Genomic DNA, 12,500 nt, shown 5'->3' with positions numbered 1-12,500 from the left:
TGATTAGAATATTAAATTCGATTATATTGAAGTTTTTTCTTAGGATTTTATGTATATGTATATATGTATATATATATGTATATATATGTGTGTATATATAATATATATATATAATGTGTGTATATATATAATGATATATATATATATATATATATATATATATATATATATATATATATATATATATGTGTGTGTGTGTGTGTGTGTATGAGAGATAGAGAGAGACCTATAAATACATACATATATATACATACATACATATATGCATATATATATATATATATATATATATATATATATATATATATATGTGTGTGTGTGTGTGTGTGTGTGTGTTTGTGCGTGTGTTAATCTAAAATTCTCAGAATAAAGAAAATGCAAAAAAAGTTTATTTATTCAAAAAGGTAACATATTTTCATACAAAACATATATACTGGAGTATGTCCAATGATGTTTGGGTATTGAAGAATACAAGAATAGGAGGGGTGTAAAGGAAGTCATTAAGAAAATCTATAGTATACTTTCAAAAAAAATCTATAAGAATCATTTCCTTCATTACAGCGTCCTTCTGTGTAAGACATCTCTTAAAATATGCAAAGTCTGTATATGTAGATCGTGGAGATGTGACCAATGATTGTGTGTCGTATATCAAAAACTCATTAAATGGATGAAAATGAACAAAGGTATATATGAGAATTAAAGAATAATAAAAGAAAGGGTAATAAGAATAAAGAAGTGAATACAACGTGTCATCTGCTAACACCAAATCGTGCCATCTCATTGCAAAGACTAAAGCCAATCTTCCGCCGTAAGAGAGCCTTTTATGGCAACAGTCCCGGAGGGTAATTACCAGTAAGTCTATTCTTTTTTCAACAGCCAACTCAAAAGATTGGGTCCTCATTATGGTAATTGTAGGATGATGTACCATCAATTAGCGGCCTCTATATCACTTCCAAATTGCTCTCATGAACTACGATTGCCCGAGCTGGGATGGAGTGTCTAAAAAACTTGGTCAAAATGAAAGCGCGGATGGTCGTTACTTTTGAATTTCCGTCTCGTTCTTTAAGATATTATAGGCTCGCTATTTCTGGATATTCCAGGCTCTCTATACGAGGTATTTCTGGTTCGTTGTTTCACATATTCATTGTTCGTTATTTTGAAAATAGCCGGCTCCTTATAATTTTATCAGCTGGATATTTATTTATCTATTTTTTTATTTATTTTCTTTTTTAGTTGAAGATTCCAGTTTCCTTGCATTAGGATTTCTAGGTTAGCTATTAAAAGTTTTAGTTTAAAAATTTTAGATATTTGAAGTATTTTTTCTTGGTGCAAAACTACCAAGCTATTCTTTTAAAGATTCCAAGTTGTTAAAAATCACTGGCTCGCTGGTCAGAAATATGTAGGCTAGTCGGTTTGTGATTTGGAATTTCGTTATATTGAAAGTATCAAGTTTGTTTATGGTGTAATTAAAGGAACGATTTTTTTGAAATTTCAATTAAGTTATTGCCGAAATCTCACTTCATTTCTTCATTACAGGCCTATAAAGTTGTAATTTTATTAGAGACTCGTGTCTCTGAAACTACAGCTTCCCTATTTCAGAAAACAGAAATTTACTCCCGTTTCAGCATGACTTAGTCGCTACAGTTAATCAGTTTTCTTTTAGTCTACATAGAGATCGATTAAAGATTTAATAACCTGACCAAATCCACATAGGGTTGTGGTGGCCGATGTGGTAACGTCCTTGACTGTTGATCGCCAGACTGAGGTTCGAGTCCCACTCAACCTCGTTTGTTCCTTTGGTCGCTGCAACCTCACCATCCTTGGGAGCTAAGGAAGGGGCGGTTGGGGAAGATTATAGGTCTATCTGCTGAGTCATCAGCAACCATTGCCAGGCCCTCCTTGGTCCTAGCTCGGGTGGAGACGGGGTTTGGGCACTGATCATATGTATATATAGTTAGTCTCTAGGGCATTATCCTGCATAATATGGCAATGTCACTTTCCCTTGCCTCTGCCATTCATGAGCAACCTTTAAAACTTTGATAAGTGGTGACAAAAATACATGGTTATTAATAGTTTTCCTAATACGCCTCATTAAATCGTAATTCCTCCGTAAAAAGAAAAAAAAATCCAGCTTAATTTTTTCTATATCGGATTGAAAATATTAATTCTTCCTTGGTTAACGTATGTATGGTTTTAGAGTTTATATAAAACATTGTACTTTTCTTAAGATATTTTATATTCTTTATTCATTACATACATATATATATATATATATATACATATATATACACACATATATATATGCATATGTATATATATACACATATATATATGCATATGTATATATATATACACATATATATATGCATATGTATATATATATATATATATATATATATATATATATATATATATATATATATATATATATATGTATTTGATTTAATACCCCCTCATTTCTATTCCTCGCTGACGTACTTTCCCTGTTCGAGCCCTTGCACTTGTAGCAATAATAATAATAATAATAATAATAATAATAATAATAATAATAATAATAATAATAATAATAATAATAATAACAACTTACTAAGAAAGTAAGAAGAAAATACCTAACCTCCAATGAACAAAAACATGTTATACGTGATTATTTTCGTGTAATACTTTCTCGTCGCTTTTCAGAGAGAGAGAGAGAGAGAGAGAGAGAGAGAGAGAGAGAGAGAGAGAGAGAGAGAGAGAGAGAGAGAGAGAGAGAGAAAATTTCATTAAACCTGTTTTTATGCTAATGTATTTACATTAAATTTGCCTATATATTTTGTTCATATACAGCTGATGTTCTTTTGCTCCTATCGATGTTTTTTTTTTTTTTTTTTAAATATTATCTAAGATGTTACGTTTTGATTACAATTTATTTACTTGTCTGTTAGTAATGTTTATTATCATGATTTAGGAAAAACCTATCAGTGGATTTTTACGAAAATCCTACTGAAGATTGAACGTCTCTAGCAGAAAATAATTTGATTTTGGGAGAGATAACCAACTAACATTTTCGGAAGAATTAACTTATTTCCTGGTAATGTGCAAATCCCTTATACGCAATATCCGTATATCATGGTACATAGATTTATATTATCACTCCATGACTGGCAACAAGATATTAGATTAAGAGAGTTATTGTTCTCCGTATGTTCCAATCCCATTAATGGCCTCCTTATCCTAACAGTTATTTGTAGCGTATGTTTGAAATATTACCAGTTTCTTTAATTACCTGCTCTATCCTCAAGGCAAGAACTCATTTTACCGTAAACATGTCAACGAGTAAACCTGTTTCCCATATTTCTTTTTACGCAATGGAGGCCCTAATGCTTCCTCCAGGGGTTACTTTTTTTTTTTTTCAAATCATACCTGATATAGATCAAGACATTTTGTGGTTAGTCCCAGGTGTGATTGGACTAAATGTTTACTAGCTTTCATTTTAACCTAGCATTTAAGGTTGCTATGTTTACTTTTTTTTCAATCTTTTTTTTATTTTTAAATCTAACATTTTACTGTCAAACATATTGTTTTCAGTCATTCTGAAGTAATTAAGTTTTTTTCTATTACAGGATATGGATGATCTACAGATTCATAAATGGAAGGTAATTGTACAGCAATGGACGTTTGGTATTTATACTACTATTTAATTGCAAAGTTAGGATTTATCAGCTCTTGGAACACCCATTAATGTAAGACTGTGTAGACACAGATCACGCAAAAAAATACTGAAACATGTGACATGTCTATGCAGTCTAGTGTGAGAGTGAGGGGGAGCAGTGGGTCACAATGAGATTTACAGGGCCTTAGGGTGAGTTTTTAGCGCATTATCCCATAAGTAAAGCAAGTGTTATTAAGCTTTTGTAGCGTGACCAATTAGAGCTTGAATCTGTGAGTAATGTTCATACAGTGTTTAACAATAGCTTCTAATTATGCAAATACATATACAGTATATGCATATATATATAGGCCTACATATACTCACATGTACGTATAAGCCTATATTATATACATATGTGTACAGGCGTATATGCTTGCATATGTATGTATGTATACATATATGTATGTGTATATATATATACATATATACATATGCATGTATGTATACATACATACATACATATATATATATATATATATATATATATATATATATATATATATATATATATATTATGTTTGGGAGTCATTGTAGCTTAAAGGTTATTACTTTGGAAATCTGAGTTAGATCCCTGCTCGGGCTTTACAGCATCCATAAAAATACGATCATATCACCCTTGAGCGCAAGCTCTGTGACCAAGTAATTCAGAACTCAAGACGCAAATTTCTAATTTCTGTTAACTGATTAATTCAAAACTATCACTCACAAGTCCACCCAGCTGGATACTGATACCAGCATATCCTAGATCGAAGAAATGAGTTTGGGGTTCGCAACCTCACCCCTGAAAAGATTTTGGGAAGCAGAAAGTCTGACCTCTTCAAGTAGAACAACTCTTAATTTCGGATTCACTTTACCTTCATAATTACTTATAAGGTGAATTATATTTCAATATTTGACTTTTTGATATTGATTACAAATAGGTTCGAATTCTGGCCTCCTTGGATTGCTTATCGTACGCAATTCCCCTGTAGGTGGAAGTTATTCCAATTTTAGAGCAAATTCGATCTCAAGACGCATTTCTGTTAATATTTGAAAGTATGAAAGTGAATAGCAAAAAACTGTCTATTTATCTATCTATCTATCTATATATATATATATATATATATATATATATATATATATGTATGTATATATATATATATATATATATATATATATATATATACACAGTATATATATATACACACACACATATATATATATATATATATATATATATATATATATATATATATATATATGTGTGTGTGTGTGTGTGTGTGTATGTATGTGTATTTATGTATATAAATATACAGTATATTATAATTATTATTATTATTATTATTATTATCATTATTACTTGCTAAGCTACAACCCTAGTAGGAAAAGCAGGATGTTATAAGCCCAGGGGCTCCAACAGGGAAAATAGCCCAGTGAGGAGAGGAAAAGAGGAAAATAAAATATTTCAAAAAGACTAACAACATTGAAATAAACTTCTCATATATAAACTATAAAAAAATTTAACAAAACAAGAGGAAAAGAAATACGATAGAATAGTGTGCCCGAGTGTACCCTCAAGCAAGAGAACTCTAACCTAAAACAGTGGAGGACCATGGTACGGAGGCTATGGCACTAACCAAGACTAGAGAACAATGGTTTGAGTTTGGAGTGTCCTTCTCCTAGAAGAGCTGCTTACCATAGCTAATGAGTCTCTTCTACTCTTTACCAAGAGGAGAGTGGCCACTGAATGATTATAGTGCAGTAGTTAACCCCTTGTGTGAAGAATTGTTTGGTAATTTGTATTGTAAGGTGTATGAGGACAGAGGAGAATATGAGAAGAATAGGCCAGACTATTCAGTGTATGTGTGTAGGCAAAGGGAAAATGAACCGTAACCAGAGAGAAGGATCCAATGTTTTACTGTCTGACCAGTCAAAAGACCTAGAAATACTCTAGCAGTAGTATATATATACAGTATATATGTAAATAAATATAGTGTATATATATATATATATATATATATATATATATATATATATATATATATACATATATATATGTATATATATATATATATATATATATGTATATATATATGTATATATATATATATGTATATATATATATATATATATATATATATGTATATATATATATATATATATATATATATATATATATATAGTGTGTGTGTGTGTGTGTGTGTGTGTGTGAAAGTGAATAGGTAACCAGACCTCAGAAGAAAAGTAACTTATATATCTTAGTTGTAAATATAAAAACTTTCTATAGTCACCATTAATATCTAAACTTATCTCTGAACTTATATTTTAGAATAATAGCCCATATGATATTAATTTTTATGATTGTTGTTGTTATATTACTTTAGTTGTTATTACCATCATTACTAGTTTTATTTTTAACTAAAATTACCCATATAAATGCCTTTATTATTATTGAAATCGAATCTAAAGTTCCCTTTGCATGGACAACTTCTGTTACCATTGATAAACCCCTGACGTACCTTTCCCTAACTTTCTCCCCTGTTTTCTCTTGTGTAACTCTAACTTTCTAAACTCTCCCTCCTCTCCACTATCCCCCTATTTACCCTAGTTCAGCTTTTCGGAGGCCTTTCTCTCTCTCTCTCTCTCTCTCTCTCTCTCTCTCTCTCTCTCTCTCTCTCTCTCTCTCTAGCTTCTCCAGTTCGCTTTCCTGAAGTAATCATAGGAGGATCGGGCCGAGCAAATCCGCGCGGAGGAAGAGGCTGATTGAAATTCAATTTTTATTTTCTCCCTCTGTCTCCCAGTGAAGAACCAGATGCGATTTCGTGGGTAGCGGGGAATCTGCCATGTCTTTTCGGTGGGGGAAGGGGGGAGGGGGGAGGAGAGGAGTGCAAGAAGAAGAATTAGAAGAAGAGGAGGAGGTGAGGCAGGGGGTGGAGGAAGAATAGATGGCTGAGGAAGTGTAGACGCTGGAGGTTATATGTTTTTTCCTTTTTATTTTCGAGGTACAATGAAGGGTGGGGGAGGGGGAAGGGGAAAAGGGGGGGGGGGGGACTTGCGTAGGTGAGGAGATGATTCTATTTCAATAAATATGTTACATCGGTCGGGATGTCTCGAATTTGTATTGGAGATGTGGTTTGTATTGTAGTGAAAATAAGAGTCGATGCTGGTCGGGAATTGAATGAAGCAATGTAGAGTGAATTGGGAATTAGGTTAAACGTTGACGGGATGCTGCAGCAGCAAGTGGTGTATGGATCTCGCTATTTCTACACTCCTCGTCGTTATGGGGTTTCAAGTGGCATGGCAACCTCACAATTGGAGGTATTTCATGGAAAATTTGACTTTTAGGGGTGTATGGAACTGCTCACTTCGTTTTTCGAAGCCATGTTGGTCTCAAGTATTACATGAATATTTCCTCTGCATATCTTTAAAATTATGTTGGTCTTAATTGGTACAGAGACCCTTCCACTTCATATCTTCCAGAATATCATGGTCTTGATTGGTATATATTCCAAAGCATCTTGGTATTAATTGGCACAGAGCCACTTCATACCTTCCAAAGTATCTTGGTCTTGATTGGTACAGAGACCCTTCTACTTCATGTCTTCCAAAGAATCTTGGTCTTAATTGGTACAGAGACCCTTCCACTTCATATCATCCAAAACATCTTGGTCTTGATTGGTACAGAGACCCTTCCACTTCATATCTTTAAAACCAACGTGTACAGAGACCCTTCCACTATATATATTCCGGAGCATTTTGGTCTTAATTGGTACAGAGACCCTTCCACTTTATATCTTCCGGAGCATCTTGGTCTTAATTGGTACAGAGACCCTTCCACTTCATATATTTAATACCATGTTGGTCTTGCTTGGTACAGAGACCCTTCCACTTCATATTTTCCAAAGCATCTTGGTCTTAATTGGTACAGAGACCCTTCCACTTCATATCATCCAAAACATCTTGGTCTTGATTGGTACAGAGACCCTTCCACTTCATATCTTTAAAACCAACGTGTACAGAGACCCTTCCACTATATATATTCCGGAGCATTTTGGTCTTAATTGGTACAGAGACCCTTCCACTTTATATCTTCCGGAGCATCTTGGTCTTAATTGGTACAGAGACCCTTCCACTTCATATATTTAATACCATGTTGGTCTTGCTTGGTACAGAGACCCTTCCACTTCATATTTTCCAAAGCATCTTGGTCTTAATTGGTACAGAGACCCTTCTACTTCATATGTTGCAAAGCATCTTGCTCTTAATTGGTACAGAGACCCTTCTACTTCATATATTCCAAAGCATCCTGGTCTCAATTGGTACAGAGGCCCTTCCACTTCATATCTTCCAAAACATCTTGGTCTTGATTGGTACAGAGACCCTTCTACTTCATATGTTCCAAAGCATCTTAGTCTTAATTGGTACAGAGACCCTTCCACTTCATATCTTTAAAATCTTGTAGATTTTAATTGGTAGAGAGACTCTTCCACTTCATATCTTCCAGAGAATCTTGGTCTTAATTGGTACAGAGACCCTTCCACTCCATATCTTGAATACCATGTTGTTCTTGCTTGGTACAGAGACCCTTCCACTTCATATCTTCCAAAGCATCTTGGTCTTGATTGGTATATATTCCAAAGCATCTTGGTCTTAATTGGTACAAAGACCCTTCTACTTCATATGTTTCAAAACATCTTGGTCTTAATTGGTACAAAGACCCTTCCACTTCATATCTTCCAGAGCATCTTGGTTTTAATTGGTACAGAGACCCTTCCACTTCATATCATCCAAAACATCTTGGTCTTGATTGGTACAGAGACCCTTCCACTTCATATCTTGAATACCATGTTGAATTTGCTTGGTACAGAGACCCTTCCACTTCATATCTTCCAAACCACCTTGGTCTTAATTGGTACAGAGACCTTTCCACTTCATACCTTCAAAACCCCCTAGGTCTTAATTGGTACAGTGACCCTTCCCCTTCATATCTTACGAAGCATTTTGGTCTTAATTGGTACAGAGACCCTTCCACTTCATATCTTCCAAACCACCTTGGTCTTAATTGGTACAGTGACCCTTCCACTTTATATCTTCCAAGGCCTCTTGATCTTAATTGGTGCAAAGACTCTTCCATCTAATATTTTTCAACCTACTTTCCACTTCATATGTTTGATTAAAAATTGGTCTTAATTGGTGCAAAGACCATTCTACTTCATATCTTTCTTAATTGTTGTTATATTATATTGGTCTCAAGTGGTGAAAAATCATTCACTTTTCACTGTATGTCAAACCTTTAGTCCTCCATTCGTCTTGAAGTGTACACCCAGTGCTTCAACTCTTTTAATCAGCTATTCAGCTGTTGGTCTTAATAAGAGTAATGAGACTAACCATTTCTTATAATCCATCGTTTCTGTTTCTGTTCCTGAATGAACTGCAAAACTTATTTTGATGGGAGAACTGCAAAACTTATTTTGATGGGAGTGATAATCTAAATCTTTTCAAATGAAGTGTTTCACTTTCATTACGTCATTGATTTGATTGGATATTACTTGTGTTTGTCTAATTCTCTATAGCAGTAAACTATGATCACAGATAAGTAGTTATTCATGTTAATTTCTACACCTTTGCCACAGATAGGAGAAATAATTTCTATCCTGTGTAAAAGTCTATAATACTCTTTTAATAAATAATTTAGAATTCGGTAAAAATTAATTATTTTTCTTACTGCTTGAACAACGAAAATTTATAAATGTACCTAAAGATTTTTTTTTATTTCCATCTAAAAGTTATTTACTTATAAAAAGAAAGAAATAATCTCTCTCTAACATATTAAATGCATTCTTGAAAATAAACAGACCATCTAATATAAAAAACTTTAACAACAATAAACCCTAGAAAGAGAGAGAGAGAGAGAGAGAGAGAGAGAGAGAGAGAGAGAGAGAGAGAGAGAGAGAGAGAGAGAGAGAGGAGAGAGAGAGAGAGAGTTAATCAAAGATTAAATGAACACGTCGAATGTTCTCTGTCTTAAATTTTCTGCTGATTTGTCGTTCATCAATCATTTTCCTTTAGTTTGAAAATCAAATGATACGGGGAAAACAATATAAATTAAGCAGACTATACCGAAGAAAGTGAAAAAAGTGGAGAAAGTACTAAGTGGGGCTTAACCTCGATGGGGGTGATGAACTTTCCTCTGAAGATGGCAAACGGAAGTAAAGGAACGGTTTTAAGGAGATGAATAAAACGATGGAGAAATGGATTGATATTAATTATGTATCTTGACAGGAAGGTACACAGAAAGCGAGGGGCTAATTAGTAGACTGTATCCAAATGTCGTGGTTTTTGTGTACTGCATATGCTGTAAAACATTAAATATGTAGTGTAGATGCATTTGCACATTTACATAAAAAATGGATTATACGAACTTACGTTCAGACATACAGTATATACATACATACATACTTGTATTTCAATAACTAGAAACAATTTATTGATTTATTCTCTCTCTCTCTCTCTCTCTCTCTCTCTCTCTCTCTCTCTCTCTCTCTCTCTCTCTCTCTCTCTCTCTCTCTCTCTCCTCGGAAAGACACATTAACAGAAATATGCTCCCTAATTTAAATCACATCAGTAGATCTCATGACGTATTTTTTTTATGTTAGTCTCCAAAATTCCTTACTCTGAGAACATCATGTAGTAAACGACTAAAATACTTTCCGTAATATACTAACTGATTAAATTCTGTAAATTGATGCCAAGACAACTTGGGTAATCGACGCCAGAAATATTTGAATTAGATTTTCAATATAAGATATCAACCGGTGCATACATTACGAAGCATTTTACCCCATATATTATACGAAATTATATGATAATTGATTATAATTTGTTTTATCTAAAGATTCAAGTTTCATAAATTCAGAAGATGAACTAAAGCTTCCTAAAGAGCCAACTTGATTATTTCAGTATAGAATGTAAATAAAATAAACAGCTGTTGGTGTTCGATGCATTACCTTCTCGTAAACGGTTTTATTACATGCCAAAATCAACGTACGAATTTGCCGCATGGCCTCGTCACGCTTAACCGCATCTGCTAAAAGCGTCATCCGAATATTCTTTGGCAAAAGAATATAAAATTAATATGATGCTTCTGGCAAATGTTGCCAGCAACCAGAATGCCGGGAGCTTCTTCCCCTTGGCATAAATCTTAAGAGATAATTGGAGCGGTATTCCCTTGCTGCCTTCCACTGTCGCACATTATGCAAGACCCTTCCCTTGCAACAGCAGCAGTTGCTGCTGCAGCAAAAACAACAACAGCCACTCGCAAAGACAGAAGAGAAGATAACTTGAGGGAGAGTAAGACAGAGAGAGACTGCGAGAGGCCAGATAGCAGGAAGAGCTATTCGCAAAGATAAGTTGAGGTAGAGTTAGACAAGGAGATTACAATGCTTCAACGGCAGCAACAATATATCGTGAAATAGGAAAGAAGACGATGATAATTTGAGAGAGAGAGAGAGAGAGAGAGAGAGAGAGAGAGAGAGAGAGAGAGAGAGAGAGAGAGAGAGAGAGAGCAATAAGAAGACAATTGCTCTTCCGTTTAAACTCTTCCTTCCTTCTTTGTTCATTACCGCTCGATTACATACCATATTCCTAAAATGTTTTCATAGTTTGAATTAGTTTTTTTTTTTTTTATTCTAGTCTATTTTAGAACCAATGATGTAGAAATGTGATTTGAAGAAGAATGGGAGGAACTCTAATTAACGTAAACGTGAACGATAAAAATAGAAAAAAAAAACTCATTCACATCTCAAAAAGCCTCTTTCTTTTAACTTCATATTTTCCCATTATTCTTGGGCAAAATCAAATTATCATTAAGAGATAACCATGGAGGCTGGAACTTATATAATAATCATGCTATTCTATTTTGTCTCCATTCGTTATTCAAATATTGCTTTAAAAAGGGGCTTAGTCTCTTATTAATAATCTTTATATGCTCCTCCTCCTTTATATAATTACACGCTTGTATAAAGTTTATTGATAAAGTTCACACAAATAGCTTGTAAATATACTAATTATTATATTTATTACGTTGTTCAAAACGCCGATAAATCTCTCTTAACCGAGTAGATCAATAAAAGCGCAACTTATTAATTATCCACCACTGGCCTTAATTAACAGAGAATAGGGCCTTTATCAAGCGTCGCTTCTCTTCATTACCGTCGAATAAATTACGAATTGCCGTTGTTAATTAAATCATTAGAGCAGAGAAAATTCAATTGTCACTAATGAACGGGATGCTATGAATTACAATTAGGTGCGCATGTGAAAATATGTGGTACACATACACACACGGACACTCAAAGGTACATACCTATACATACCCACACATACCCATTTCTAACTATTCCAGTTAAAGGTCTTGGACTTTTCCCTAAGTTTGTCAGTTAAGAAATTCCTCATCTCAGGTGAGAAAGTTTGTCTTGTTCTGAAGTGGTCTCTCTCTCTCTCTTTCTCTCTCTCTCTCTCTCTCTCTCTCTCTCTCTCTCTCTCTCTCTCTCTCTCTCTCTCTCTCTCTCTCTCATTCTTATTTGTTGGCGTTCCATTCTCACACTTTTACCACGTATTTGTCCTTCTTACCCATTACCCTTTACATGTCCCGCTTATGTATCCTCCTCACCCTTTTTCCGATTGTGTATTCTCACCCTTTTACCGCCTACATGGTCATTTACACAACCTTTACCGCTTGGGTGTCCTCCTTATCCCTTATCCATATGTGTTATTCTCCCCCCTTTACTGCTGATATGCCATTCTCATTCCTTTTCCGTTTATGAGTCTT

The 12,500-nt window shown here is 34.1% G+C and overlaps 1 long non-coding RNA gene across 1 annotated transcript in view; it reads left to right on the top strand.

Annotated features, from left to right (window-relative positions):
- The window catches only part of LOC137630657 (uncharacterized), a 148,622-nt gene that overhangs the window by 64,387 nt on the left and 71,735 nt on the right, over positions 1-12,500 (top strand). The window contains exon 2 of the long non-coding RNA XR_011041753.1: positions 3,603-3,635. This is a non-coding gene — a long non-coding RNA (uncharacterized lncRNA). The remainder of the gene's footprint in view (positions 1-3,602; positions 3,636-12,500) is intronic.

This window comes from Palaemon carinicauda, chromosome 38 (assembly GCF_036898095.1).
Source record: "Palaemon carinicauda isolate YSFRI2023 chromosome 38, ASM3689809v2, whole genome shotgun sequence".
In the NCBI taxonomy this organism is placed as follows: Eukaryota; Metazoa; Arthropoda; class Malacostraca; order Decapoda; family Palaemonidae; genus Palaemon; species Palaemon carinicauda.
The sequence above is the reverse complement of the archived record's forward strand: the minus strand, read 5'-3'. Positions and strand labels throughout refer to the sequence as shown.